Source organism: Schistocerca nitens, chromosome 2 (genome assembly GCF_023898315.1).
Source record: "Schistocerca nitens isolate TAMUIC-IGC-003100 chromosome 2, iqSchNite1.1, whole genome shotgun sequence".
NCBI lineage: Eukaryota > Metazoa > Arthropoda > Insecta > Orthoptera > Acrididae > Schistocerca > Schistocerca nitens.
In genome coordinates this window covers 118070348-118084124 of record NC_064615.1, presented here as the reverse complement: position 1 = coordinate 118084124, position 13777 = coordinate 118070348, and positions in this window count along the sequence as shown.

Below are 13777 nucleotides of genomic sequence, written 5' to 3'. Positions count from 1 at the left end.
AGACAGGTGTAATATTTTACAGTTTGGGAAGCTTTGTGGGAAGGAATGGACAATTTTTGCTTTGCTGCTAGTCTTTCAGAATAACAACATGTAGCAACTTAAATTTTATTGTAGTACAAGGAAAAAAGACTTTTTACATTGGTTTTGTGGTACTTTGTTCAGAGAAGACTGGTAACATTATTAACAGCAATTCAAAAACCACAAATTAAAGATGCTTTAAAATCAACTGATATGCAAATTTCCACACTGATAAATTTCATAACAGCGTTATCAAGAGATTATTCAAACTTTCATTCTGGAACATGCTTGCCCTGATCATCTTCTTCGGAGTCGTCTGATATTCCTGACACTATCTGTTGATATCAACTTATGGTAATACGAGTGGAAATCATCAGGAGTCGGAGGAAGCAAATTGATAACTCAATAAGGGCTTCATTCCTGCATGACCATATCCTCCTCTTAACATGCTCTTCTTTTTAAAGTCCGCTGCCACTTCCAATGTTTCTTTGTAGAGAAGATACCCCATATTTTCTTTTGTGACTCTTATGCATTTCACATTTTTCCAGAAAAACCTTTCACCTTGGTCATTACATTTACTGATTTGCAGTGGATGCTTGACAAGTCTTGAGGGGGGGGGGGGAAACTTTCCTGTTTCTTTTCAAGGCCTTCAAAAGCCTTCTTTTGCCCTGCTTGCCTTACCAGTTGAACCCAATCATGTGGGTTGGGAAATGGGGACTTTTGGCCTTCTCTCTGAGTTTTCAATTAGTGAGTTATCTATGTTGCACTCCGTGTGCATGTGATCTGCCACTAAAAATTTGTGGTCAATAATTTACAATGATGGGTGATCTTTAATAATGGATAGTAGCATGGTGACTGTGCGAGTTTTTGTTCTGACTGCTACTAGTGTCAGAATGCATTGTGCACTGCTTGGTATTTGAAGGCAAACCATTTAGGTATTTCACCAAACACGATGCTGCCTGATCAGCTACTCGGCTGGCCCTGTCTTCACCCCACATGTAACAGTACATTTGCTGTTCCTTGAGATCATGGACAGTCACATTTAAAGTCCAAAGGAGGCATTTGTAGAAGGCCACAGAACTTTCAAGCTGAGGAGTGATGCATTTCAAAAGTGATAACTACTGTACTATTATCATGTAAAGCACTTCCCTCGTCTTTGTCTGCCAGTTCTTGGTGAACGGTCTGTTCAGTCTGAAGCTCCAACTTTAGTTGTTCTGCAACACGAGAAATTGTCATATGAAGCTTTCACATGTGTGACAGGTATCCTTTTTTGATTTCTTGTTACAAATGTTTAACTGATGAAAAATCTTCTGGTAGATTGTTAAACTTACAGCCTGCTGGCTCGCCACACATAGAAATGTATTCTTCATGCATTTGTGAAAATGTGTAATGAAATGGGCTGTACCTGTACGTTGAAGTTTTTCTTGTGTAGTGGCATTCAATGACACTATTGAGAGTACGTACTGCGTGGCTCTGTCAATTTTTGAATCGGCATGTTTGTTTTAAGGTGGATGTTTTCCTGTGTTATTCCTATCAATAATCTGGTGCTTGAAACTCATTTTTTGAAACAGTAGCTATAAACTACTGATGTCAAGAGTCCTCATGAAACATGCTTTTCAGGTAGGAAGCATTTGTCCATTGACCTGCAAGTGTTACTTGTTTACAAATCTCGATTTCTGCTTGTTAACATCCTCAACTCCTCTTCCTTTGGTCTGCTTTTCTGTTTTCTGAAGTCGTAATAAGGTTAGCAACATAAAAAGCACGTCTAGAGTACTAGAGTAATCACTGATATTCTAAAATTCTCAAAAAAATATCTCTCTTTCATTGTACACAATATGCTCTGTACACTTGTATCTACATTCACTCTGTTCTTTACTTTGCATGGTTTGCACTTGTTTTCTACTGACTGTAGTGTATGCCTGCCCTTAATTTTTAGTTTTTTCTGTGAATTTTTATCTCATGCATTTTCCCCCTTTCCCTTTTCTGTCTTTGTGTCACTACTATAGTTACTTCTTCATTTCCTAATGCAGATGTAAATGTTCCCTGAGCATCAGCTCTGTGGTTTCTGTGCTTCCTCCTCCTTGGAGTTTGTGTGACAGTATAACTATCTGTTGAACTATCAGTATTGCACTTGCATCAGAGTCATCAGAATTGAACGAAATATTCAAGATATCATCAAGCAGTTATGGAGCTGGGCTTGAATCTAATAAAGAAAACAAAGTATGTCTAAGCGCAAAAATTGTCAAAATTTATGTGGAGTCGTTTCAGAATACTGTTTGAGGGGGGTAACCTACAACATACTGTTCCCCCTGTGGATAACAAAAAGAGTTCACATTAATCCTTACGTCTGGAGTTGACTTTGCTTGTTTCTGCTTCTTCCAAGTTGTCATCATGCTTTGTGCACAAGGAAACCATTGTGCGAGCCCTTTTGCTAATCATAATCACTATTTATGTACTTATGATACTGACGAAGAAGTTACTGTGTTTACTCGAGTAAAACCATTATGAAGAACACATTCGTGATGAATTCACTAAAAGCAGTTATTGATTTCCTCAGAACCAAATAATAATGCAGTGTCAACAGTACCGGACAGCACTATGGTCCCTGGTTGTTGTGTCTAACAAATACAACAATGAAGCCAACAGTGACACCAAGAAATTGTGAAACACCGAATGTCTTTGGTAGCAACAACAAAAAGTGCTGTGAAACATTGTTATATCATGCAAAATGTTGTATGAAGACACATATCTTTCTGCTTGAAGGTTATTTACATCTGTGCAGGGTAACCCCAAATGCAAATAAGCCTCCTGGCTACAGTATTTGAAATAGCGTGTGCCCTTTCTCTCAAATAAAATTGTAACTATCTCCCTTATGGGACTGTTATTTCCGAAGAAGAGCGAATTTTTGTTGATGAACAACTAAGCCACATACATACTGCCTCTGGAAACATGATTGCAAACACATCTCGTACGTTTCCAAAGTCATTTTTTGTCTCTGTCTGTGCCCACACTTGTGGCAAACATTTCTCGTAGTGTATTCACGTCATCTGCAAGCCCATTTATTGTATAGTTACTATACTGTCAGCTGCATTATAACTCTAATGAAATGTGGTGCTACACTACTAATACTCAAAGGTTCATGCAAACAGAAAGGAAGGCATCGGTGTTGTTGGACAAAAACATACTATTGAAGAACTGGCAAGAACAACTGCTATGGGAGCTGAATGTGGAAGACTGTAACTTCTCTCAGATGTCATGTACCAATTTTGAATTTCTTCCAAATATGGCAGCACCATGTGTTTCAGGAAAAACAAATTCAGGCAAGCAATTATAGTCAAACAAAACCATGTTGCTGCTCTTCATTTTTTTGGCAGCAGAAGATCCATTTTGAAGGAAGCTATATCTCATATAGTACCTGAAGTTTGTTGGTCACTAATGAATGTTCTGAAGGATTATATGCAGGTAAATAAACGAAAAACATTGTTAAATATATGTATTACTGATTCTTTATTAATTTAGCGTAAATCATCAATAATGTCTTCCTATGCTGTGTCATCAATTTCCGAGTTACATATGAATGTGACGGTAATCAGCACTACCTGTTGATGGTGCCTTTGACACATCGATACTCACTGACGTCTCCAAACACTCAAAAACAGTAAAATTCCTTCTGTTACAACACTGCATTGAGCTTTGCCTTTGCCGTTGTACCTGTGGCAGTTTACGTAGCAAACATGCCACATACTGGATGTAGGTGCTGCATTTGCCCATATCCTTTTCATCTCATCTTTTCAATGCTCTTGCTGGCAATTGTGAAGCTATGTTATAGGCACTGTTATCTTGTTCCCCACCCAGTTACCTTCTTCAGTGGAGGAAACAACATAGGAAGGCTAGTTGCTTCCTCTTTGTCATCATTTTATTCCACTGGCAAATCATCCAGAACCTGGAATCAGATTTCTTTCTTTCAGATGCCAGCAATTGAAAATGAGTGATGTGAAACAGCATGTGTGTTCTCACAGATACTTCCTCTCATTGTGTGAGAGCATTTAGTGAGAAGCATTACTGAAAAATCAGTTTTCACATTGGCTGTGTGGATATGAACATTATATTATAGGAAATGTCGCACAGTATGCTGCTGTACAGATTTTTTTTATTATTATTTTACACACACACTCACACTACTGTATGGTACCCTGCTTTCATTGATTTCTGACTTCCATATTGTGTGCCCATTTTAAACTGAGTATAAATTCTAAAAGTTTACGACAGTTGAAATACTGCGATGTTGTTTTGTTGATTACCTGTTGAGTATTGCTTGTTGGTTTTCCTACTGTTGTTATCAAACACAAAGAAGATACATAATAAATGAGAAAATAATGAGGATGCACAAAATAACATTGGTTGCAAAATCTTGGGACAAAATATTAGCACTTAACTGCTTTGTTTCTGTGGGGAATCCTGTGATTGATAAGGGTAGGTTCACCTATCACTCGATCTTAAATTAAATAGCTGCAATACTACAGTTCTCGTATCTAGAAAACAGTTGTGTCAATATCAAAATTTTTGTTTCCAAAATTAATAATTTTCTAACTGTGGGTGGTGCTTTTTTTCCCTCTCAAACTTTTTGACAGATTAAAACTATTAAATCAGAAACCAGACTTGGAATGACTGATTATAGTATGTTTGGTAAGCACATTGTCTGCAAAAGGTAAGGTTCCCGATTGAGTCCTTGTCTGGTACAGTGTCATTTTGTTTTTGCGAAGAAACAAAATATGATGCCGTTACTTTAATACAGCTCATCATTATTATGATTTACAAGTGAATTAAGGGCTGAACAGAAGCAATTAAATTGAGATGATACTTTTTCCATTATTTACATTTTGTATTTGAATGACCAAATTGTTCATAATGGGAATAATGTGCTCCTCTGGGTTTTCTTAGAAGTGTAAAAATGTTCCATATGAAAAATACAAATAGTTAATCTCATTATGTTTGGAAGATGGAGGAATGTTTGTGTTCATTAAAGCATTATAAAGTGTATGCCTTTTTGTAAAAATAAAAAAAATTGTATGTTAAATAATCATACGATTACTTGTTCAGTATTTATTTATTGTATTGAGAAAATGCACGACTGTGACCCCAAACAAATTGCCTTTCACATGAGCCAAAATTGTACCACATTCATTGAAGGCTACTTTAGCCTTTTTTCCTGTGTTTTATGCTTGTGTACTTACTATAATTAAAAAAAAAAAAAAAACCATGATCTGTTTCTGACGACCATTTCCTCTTGGTCGACAGTAACTCTCTGTAGGCTACACTGCACAGAGAGATACTAAATTATTTATCTAAAAGTAACATTAAAGATTGCAGGAGATTTACTCTTACGTAAAATAATGTATTACCAGTTCTGCATGCAGCAGAACAAGTTTCAAGTTTCTTTCTACAAATGTTCTATGCAGCTACCTCTTTCAAGCGGCTGATATCCCACCTGTACAAAATTTCTTCCCCGATTTGCGAGGAGCCTGCTACCTGCGGACGACCTTGATCTTTTTCTCGATGTACCACACAGCCTATTTCCACAAACTGATCATACCATGCTTTATAGTCTTTGCCTGAGGTGGAACTTTGTGATACTTCATTCTGAAGTATCTTCGTACAACAGTTGGTGACTGCATTCATGGTTCTACAAGCAACACTTAGCACACTCTGCACCGTTATATGTCTCCATTTTTACTGTGGTCACACCGTTTTTCCACAAAATGAGCGAATGGAGTGACGTCTGGTGGCATAGGATTGAAACTTGAGAACGCAGCACAGTGTATGAAGAGCTCCTGGTGAATGATCAGTTGGTGATTTTGAAATTACTAACTTTTACTTTTAGATAACTAATTTAGAATAACCATGTACTGTGTGGAACAGCGTAGTGTGGAGCAACAGTTGTCTGTTACTTAAATGCATAAAGTCGAGCCAGCATTATCACAAGGATAGAAAGATTTTGCTGAACTCTGCTTGCAGGGGGCAGCTGTGAACGTTCTGACATCTTGAGTAACATGCTGTATGAAGGTGGCAGGTGGATGACTTTCACAGAAGCACGCACACAACATGACGTGACAGCCACTAGTGTCATTCTATAAGATTCTGTTGTCATATTTGTTTTGGAATATGTGTAAAGCATTTAGTGTTAATTTTTGTTTTTGTATTGTGACTGTAGTGAGCATTCTGGGTGACAGAAAAGAAGCCCAATTACATGTTAGTGATACGCACAGAAAACCATCACTCTTGTTTATACGTGTAACATTTTTGAACCATCTACCAAGTTTCCACTTGCTACAACAGGGCACCTGCAATAAGTGATGAGGATTGAGAGAGGCAGAGAACAAACTGGTGATATCATGATGTACACACAGTGTTTGTGGGTGAAGAAGGCGTTTCCCAGCTGCATTCTTAAGTGCACATTGCTTAAGTACATCTGCAAAATTTTCGGGCGTGTAACACATTTGTAAAGTTTGGTTAATTCTGTACAACATTCATTATGTCAAATGAAATTTCAAATTCTCTGCTAAATTCCAAAAATATTTTCTTATGAAGGAACAAATATTGAGGAAGAATTAGCCATGCAACACTGTGGCCAAAATAAAGTGTCTCAAAAAGCATTTTTGATGTTTCATATGTTCAGAATCTGTTTAATCCATACATTGACCAACTGACTGAAGACTGATAACTGTATGGATATTTTTAGCAAGATGGAGTTCATGACATGTTATAAGACAACAGGACAGTTAGCAAAGGCGGTAAAATCTGATGGCCTCCAACATTGCATGATCTCTCTTCTGTGGAGCAAGTTAAAAGGCCGGCTGACTTTAGGTAATCCCCCACATACTGGAAGAGGCACATCTTAATAGTGAAAAATGACGCACATCAGGTGTGTGTAGCTTACAGCCTGATAAAATGCATTCAGTACTTGATTGCTGTCAATGTCGGTTATTTCCAGCTTCTTATCTTAATAACAGTTATGTTAATTGTCTAAGGAAACTGAATTCGTGTTGGATTTATAAAAACTTTGTGGACAAGTTTCATTTTGGTCACCCTGACTAACATTTCCACAGTAACAAACTTGAAAATTAGTAATGAAAAACTTTGAGCACTTTCCTTATATTTCAGTGACCTAAAATATGGTAATATTGGCACAAAACAAAGCATTTATCAAAATTTCGCTGTCTCGTACTACTTTCCTCAGTTTACTGTATCAGTACTTCTGGATTGTGATTGAAACTGATGTTTAATTAAAAAGAAAGCACCCTTGTTGTTATTGGCTAGAGACTACTATCTCTCCTACATTTTATATCCTCTCTACTTCGACCATCATCAGTTACTTTGCTCCCCTTTTTTACTTTAAATGTCTCATTTCCTAATCTAATTCCCTCAGCATCAGCTGACTTAATTTGACTACATTCCATTATCCTCGTTTTGCTTTTGTGGGATGTTCATCTAATATCCTCCTTTCAAGACACTGTCCATTCCGTTCAACTGCTCTTCCAAGTCCTTTCCTGTCTCTGTCAGAATTTTAATGTCATCGGCGAACTTCAAAGTTTTTATTTCTTCTCCATGGATTTTAATTCCAACTCCGAATTTTTCTTTTGTTTCCTTTACCACTTGCTCAATATACAGATTGAATAACATCAGGGAGAGGCTACAACCCTGTCTCACTCCCTTCCCAACCACTGCTTCCGTTTCATGTCCCTCGACTCTTATTACTGCCATCTGGTTTCTGTACAAATTGTAAATAGCCTTTTGCTCCCTGTATTTTACCCCTGCCACCTTTATAATTTGAAAGAGAGTATTCCACACAACACCGTCAAAAGCTTTCTCTAAGTCTACAAAAGCTAGAAACGTAGGTTTGCCTTTCCTTAATCTTTCTTCTAAGATAAGTCGTAGGGTCAGTATTGCCTCACGTGTTCCAATAATTCTACAGAATCCAAACTGATCTTCCCCGAGATCGGCTTCTACCAGTTTTTTCATTCATCTGTTAAGAATTCACATTAGTATTTTGCAGCTGTGACTTATTAAACTGATAGTTCGGTAATTTTCACATCTGTCAACACTTGCTTTCTTTGGGATTGGAATTATTATATTCTTCTTGAAGTCAGGGTATTTCGCTTGTCTCATACATTTTGCTCACCAGATGGTAGAGTTTTGTCAGGACTGGCTCTTCCAAGGCTGTCAGTAGTTCTATTGGAATGTTGTCTACTCCCGGGCCCTTGTGTCGACTTAGGTTTTTCAGTGTTCTGTCAAACTCTTCACGCAGTACCATATCTCCCATTTCATCTTCATCTACATCCTCTTCCATTTCCATAATATTGTCCTCAAGTACATCGCCCTTGTATAGACCCTCTCTATACTCCTTCCACCTTTCTGCTTTCCCTTCTTTGCTTAGAACTGGGTTTCCATCTGAGCTCTTGATATTCATGCAAGTGGTTCTCTTTTCTCCGAAGATCTCTTTAATTTTCCTGTAGGCAGTATCTATCTTACCCCTAGTGAGATAAGCCTCTATATCCTTACATTTGTCCTCTAGCCATGCCTGCTTAGCCATTTTGCACTTCCTGTTGATCTCGTTTTTGAGACGTTTGTATTCCTTTTTGCCTGCTTCATTTACTGCATTTTTATATTTTCTCCTTTCATCAATTAAATTCAATATTTCTTTTACCTACTTGATCCTCTGCTGCCTTCAGTACTTCATCCTTCAAAGCTACCCATTCTTCTTCTACTGTATTTCTTTCCCCCATATTTGTCAATCGTTCCCTAATGCTCTCCTTCAAACTCTCTACAAGCTTTGGTTCTTTTATTTATCCAGTCCCATCTCCTTAAATTCCCACCTTTTTTTCAGTTTCTTCAGTTTTAATCTACAGTTCATAACCAATAGATTGTGGTCAGAGTCCACATCTGCCCCGAAAATGTCTTACAATTTAAAACCTGGTTCCTAAATCTCTGTCTTACCATTATATAACCTATTTGATACCTTGTAGTATCTCCAGGCTTCTTCCATGTACAAAACCTTCTTTCATGATTCTAGAACCAAGTGTTAGCTATGATTAAGTTATGCTCTGTGCAAAGTTCTACCACCACGCGGCTTCCTCTTTCATTTCTTACCCCCAATCCATATTCACCTACTATGTTTCCTTCTCTCCCTTTTTCTACTGTCGAATTCCAGTCACTCATGACTATTAAATTTTTGTCGCCCTTCACTACCTAAATAATTTCTTTTATCTCATCATACATTTCATCAGTTTATTCGTCATCTGCAGAGCTAGTTGGCATATAAACTTGTACTACTGTAGTAGGCGTGTGCTTTATGTCTGTCTTGACCACAATAATGCCTTCACTATGCTGTTTGTAGTAGCTTACCCGCACTCCTATTTTTTTATTCATTATTAAACCTACTCCTGCATTACCCCTATTTGATTTTATATTTATAACCCTGTATTCACCTGACCAAAAGTCCTGTTTCTCCTGTCACCGAACTTCACTAATTCCCACTATATCTAGCTTCAACCTATCCATTTCCCTTTTTAAATTTTCTAATCTACCTCCGGATTAAGGGATTTGACATTCCACGCTCCGATCCGTAGAACACCAGTTTTCTTTCTCCTGATAACGACGTCCTCTTGAGTTGTCCCTGCACGGAGATCTGAATGGGAGACTATTTTACCTCCGGAATATTATACCCAAGAGGACGCCATCATCATTTAATCCTACAGTAAAGCTGCATGCCCTCGGGAAAAATTACGGCTGTAGTTCCCCTTGCTTTCAGCCATTCGCAGTACCAGCACAGCAAGGTCGTTTTAGTTAGTGTTACATGGCCAGATCAGTCAATCATACAGACTATTGCTCCTGCAACTACTGAAAAGGCTGCTGCCCCTCTTCAGGAACCACACGTTTGTCTGGCCTCTCAACAGATACCCCTCCGATGTGGTTGCACCTACGGTAAGGCTATCTGTATCGCTGAGGCACGCATGCCTCCCCACCAAAGGCAAGGTCCAATGATTCATGTTAACTGTCAATAGCAGCAGCAAATATCGGATTTTGTCCATACTGTTTCAATAGGTCGTGCATGGCATTAACCTTCATTTGTAACTACAAAACATTTGAGCAATTATTGACTTCTGAAAAAACATATCTCAATAAAGCAGCCAGTAGTTTATTTGGACAAACTGTAGATTCATACACAATGAATAAATGTTTCTAAGTGATGATATGTGAAGAGTATTCTTAAACGTCGTTTCACTGTAGCGAATGTTGTTTCTCGTTCACTTCTCCTCACTAATATTAAGGAGAAAACATCGGACTATCAAGCAGAAATGGAGAGAGAAAAAATTAAAAATATTGAGAAGAGAAGAAAAGCTCACTTTTTGTACTTTTGGCATTAATTATGAGCACTAACCTCCTCCTGTTTATTCCACAGTCAAAATTTTGCAAGAAAATGGTTCCCGGCTTACTACTTAAACTATAAAAAACTTCTATCCAAAAAGTTCTTGGACTGATTTTATTCCTGGTGTACAGACAATGTCAGTGCAGTAACTATGCATGGGCTTACTAAACCCATTAACTATGTTTCAGGAGTACTGAGAAAACTGAATTTTTAGTTACTTTTTTAACCCACAAATAATTGTGGCATCACAGGGATTGTTCCTCTACAGTAATTAATTAATGATGTTTTGTAGAAAAGCTTAATGCTAGTTAATGGATTTTTGTAATAGTAAACAGAAAATACAAATATTGCTGTACTTATATGGTAAATTATTTATCAACGTGGAGCAAAGTTATATTAAAAACAAGTCACTAGATAATTGGAGTCAGTATAACCAGTCATTGTATTAGATCACTAAATGATCATAAAACACTAAACAAGTTGTTTTTTCCTGCACTTTATACATCTGTGTCTCTACTGTAATGTCTTCTATAGTAGGTGGCTGCAGTTGAAGTACGAAGGGACTTAAAAACCAAGTGTGAAATTTCTCAGGTATCACTCCCTTTTTGCGTAACTGTATCAGACAATTGTTTTTCTGTGCATTTATTGCCAGAATCTTAAGATGAAGGTCTTGTGAGTCAATATTTTCATAGTTAAAGGATGTCCTTTACCAAATGTGTGTATTTCCTTATAACTGATGAGTGACTGTATCTGTATTCTGTCACTCCTGGCTTGCATTTTTGGTAATTTTTAGCCAGTTAATTTTATTTCCCAGACTGTCAGTACTTCTGTTTTTTTATGACAGATGCAGAAAGTTTAGATAAATCCTCGAATTCTGTGTGTTTCAATTCATTATTGCATAACGTTAACCTTTGTTGTTTCAAATCATTTTTGATCTTGCTAGTCTGAATATATTTAGCCAATCCTGGAGGGTATAAACAGGTACATGTTTCTTCCCTCATTTAGCTGCACTATACGTGCTGTTGACTTCCAAGAATATGTGACCAGATTCAAGAAACGTGTTCAATAATTTCTAAATTTCTTGTCTGAACCAAGTGTAGGAATAAGACAGGTTTTGATTCCTGTTTTGACCTCCACCTGTTCTGATCCCCACATCTGTCAGAGAAGAATGAAATGTGTTTTATGTCTGGTCGAAGCTGTTTAATGCAGGTACTGATTTCTGAGCTACCTATCTTTTCGATTAGCTCAGTCAAAGTATAGCATAATTCATCATTTGGCTCAGAAAATTCACAGATAGTGAAATTGTTTGCACATATTTTCAGACTGTAGTACATTTGACTGACTTCACTTGAAGGAATTTGCAAGACAGATTGTAAACCAAATGTGGAACACACAAATGTCTTGTTTGCTCTACATTTTTTCTTTTATCAGCAGCTTTCACTTGATTGCATTCATTTTTCCTTGCAATATGCTCATGGTTTCTTTTCTTCATAACGCTTTGCTTCCTAATAACCCACACATTTTTTACATTGATCCTTTCTAGGTTTGTAGAAGGCGAGATTGTAGTTCTGAAAAAAAAAATTGTTCTGCGAGTTATTTCAGTGACTGGTTTGAAATCCTTACATTCTTCCTTGCACAGGCTGTGCATTTTAGATGTTCTTAGTTTGGGATTAAGTACAGGCATTTTCTGGATTTCCTTGAGTAATGACACATCATTGTAGCAAACTTTTCTGTGCGTTCTTTAACTCTCTGCATATCATCTGGTTTAGTTTTATTGTATAGAATTCTTTTGCCTCCCTTATCACTTTCTATGAAAAGTCCACTTCACCTTTCCCTTTATATGCAGTATCAATGCATCAGCCAAAATACATAAAGTTTTAATAAAGAAGTTCTTCGAGACTCTGACTTCTTTATAGTCTTTATTTAAATAGTAAACCTTAGAATCTTTATGTTCTTTAGTGGTTGATCAGTATTTTGTCTTCATGTTGGAGATAGGCTCACTGTGCTACCAAGAATAAAATCTTTCTGCCTAATGTAATCACAGTCCCAGAAGTTTCTACAAAAGGAGTGCCTCATTTCAGCTGAAAAATTTTTGTTGCAGTTGTATCTACATCTTTCAGAACTAAGTTGCTTTGGTTTTGTTGATTCAGTTTTATATTTTTTAATTCCATCTTTTGGGATAGCTATTAATCCACCTTGATCATTTACCACTGTTACTCTCTTTTACAGCATAGATTTCTTTAATCATGATATCTGTATTGTCTGTAACACTGGAACCTGGTTCGTAGTCAGGATCCCGGAGTCAAAAATCATTCTCTTCTGCACTATGCTTGACTGTTTCACTAAAAGCACTTCCCTGTGGGCATGTCTAATACAGTTCCTACTTTGGCTTATCTTTTGCCGTTGTCTGTGTGAGGCCTTCATCGCATACTCTGCTTACATCATCTTCTATGCTTCCACTTGATGCACTTGGAGATTCAAGTTCATTTCCTTAAAATAAAAATATGAAATAAAATTATTTCACACATTTTAAAAGTAAGTGTATTGTAAGAATGAAATTCACATTTAGAGTGTCATTTCATTGCTTACTTCCACTTTCATCTTCTGTGGGTACCATTTTCTTGGCCAATGGCAACAAGCAGGGTGCTTCTTGAAAACATTTTTTAGAATTAAAATCACAGTAAGCAACTGACAAAATACTACTGCACTCACTGAACTCGCAGCAGCTTCAGCTACAATGGGCGTTTAGTTATTCATGCAAGTCAGTTACAATAATCAACAATAATACTGATGTCACATTGTTGACATAATGTGATATTATAAGATGCCAACGATGAATCACCAGCATTGTTACTGGCTGTTGAGAATAACACTAAACACACATTTACCACAGTCTGCTAACAAAATTTATCTTCAGTATCTTTCAAATTATGAACAATAATACTTATGTCACATGGTTTATGTAATGTAATATTATATACACCAACTTTAGATCACTTTTCTGGTAGCTGAAACTAAGAAACATAAGCATATCACAATCTACTTATAAAATTTATCTCCATTACATCACATACATTTTTCGGCTGAAATGCATTACATGCCCTTGATGGATTGTTGTTGTTCAAATAATTTCAACAACTTATCCACAAAGTACAGGAAAAATCATTCAAGTGCACTTAAATAATTTTTGCTGCATAGAATATTCATCTATGAACTTAACATATTTCTGCGTCTGTTTAACTTCTTAGAGGGAGAACTGCACTAAACTAGTTTCTCCAGACAAAAGATATTCATTTTCTGATAAAAAATTCGTACATAACCCAAAAATGACAA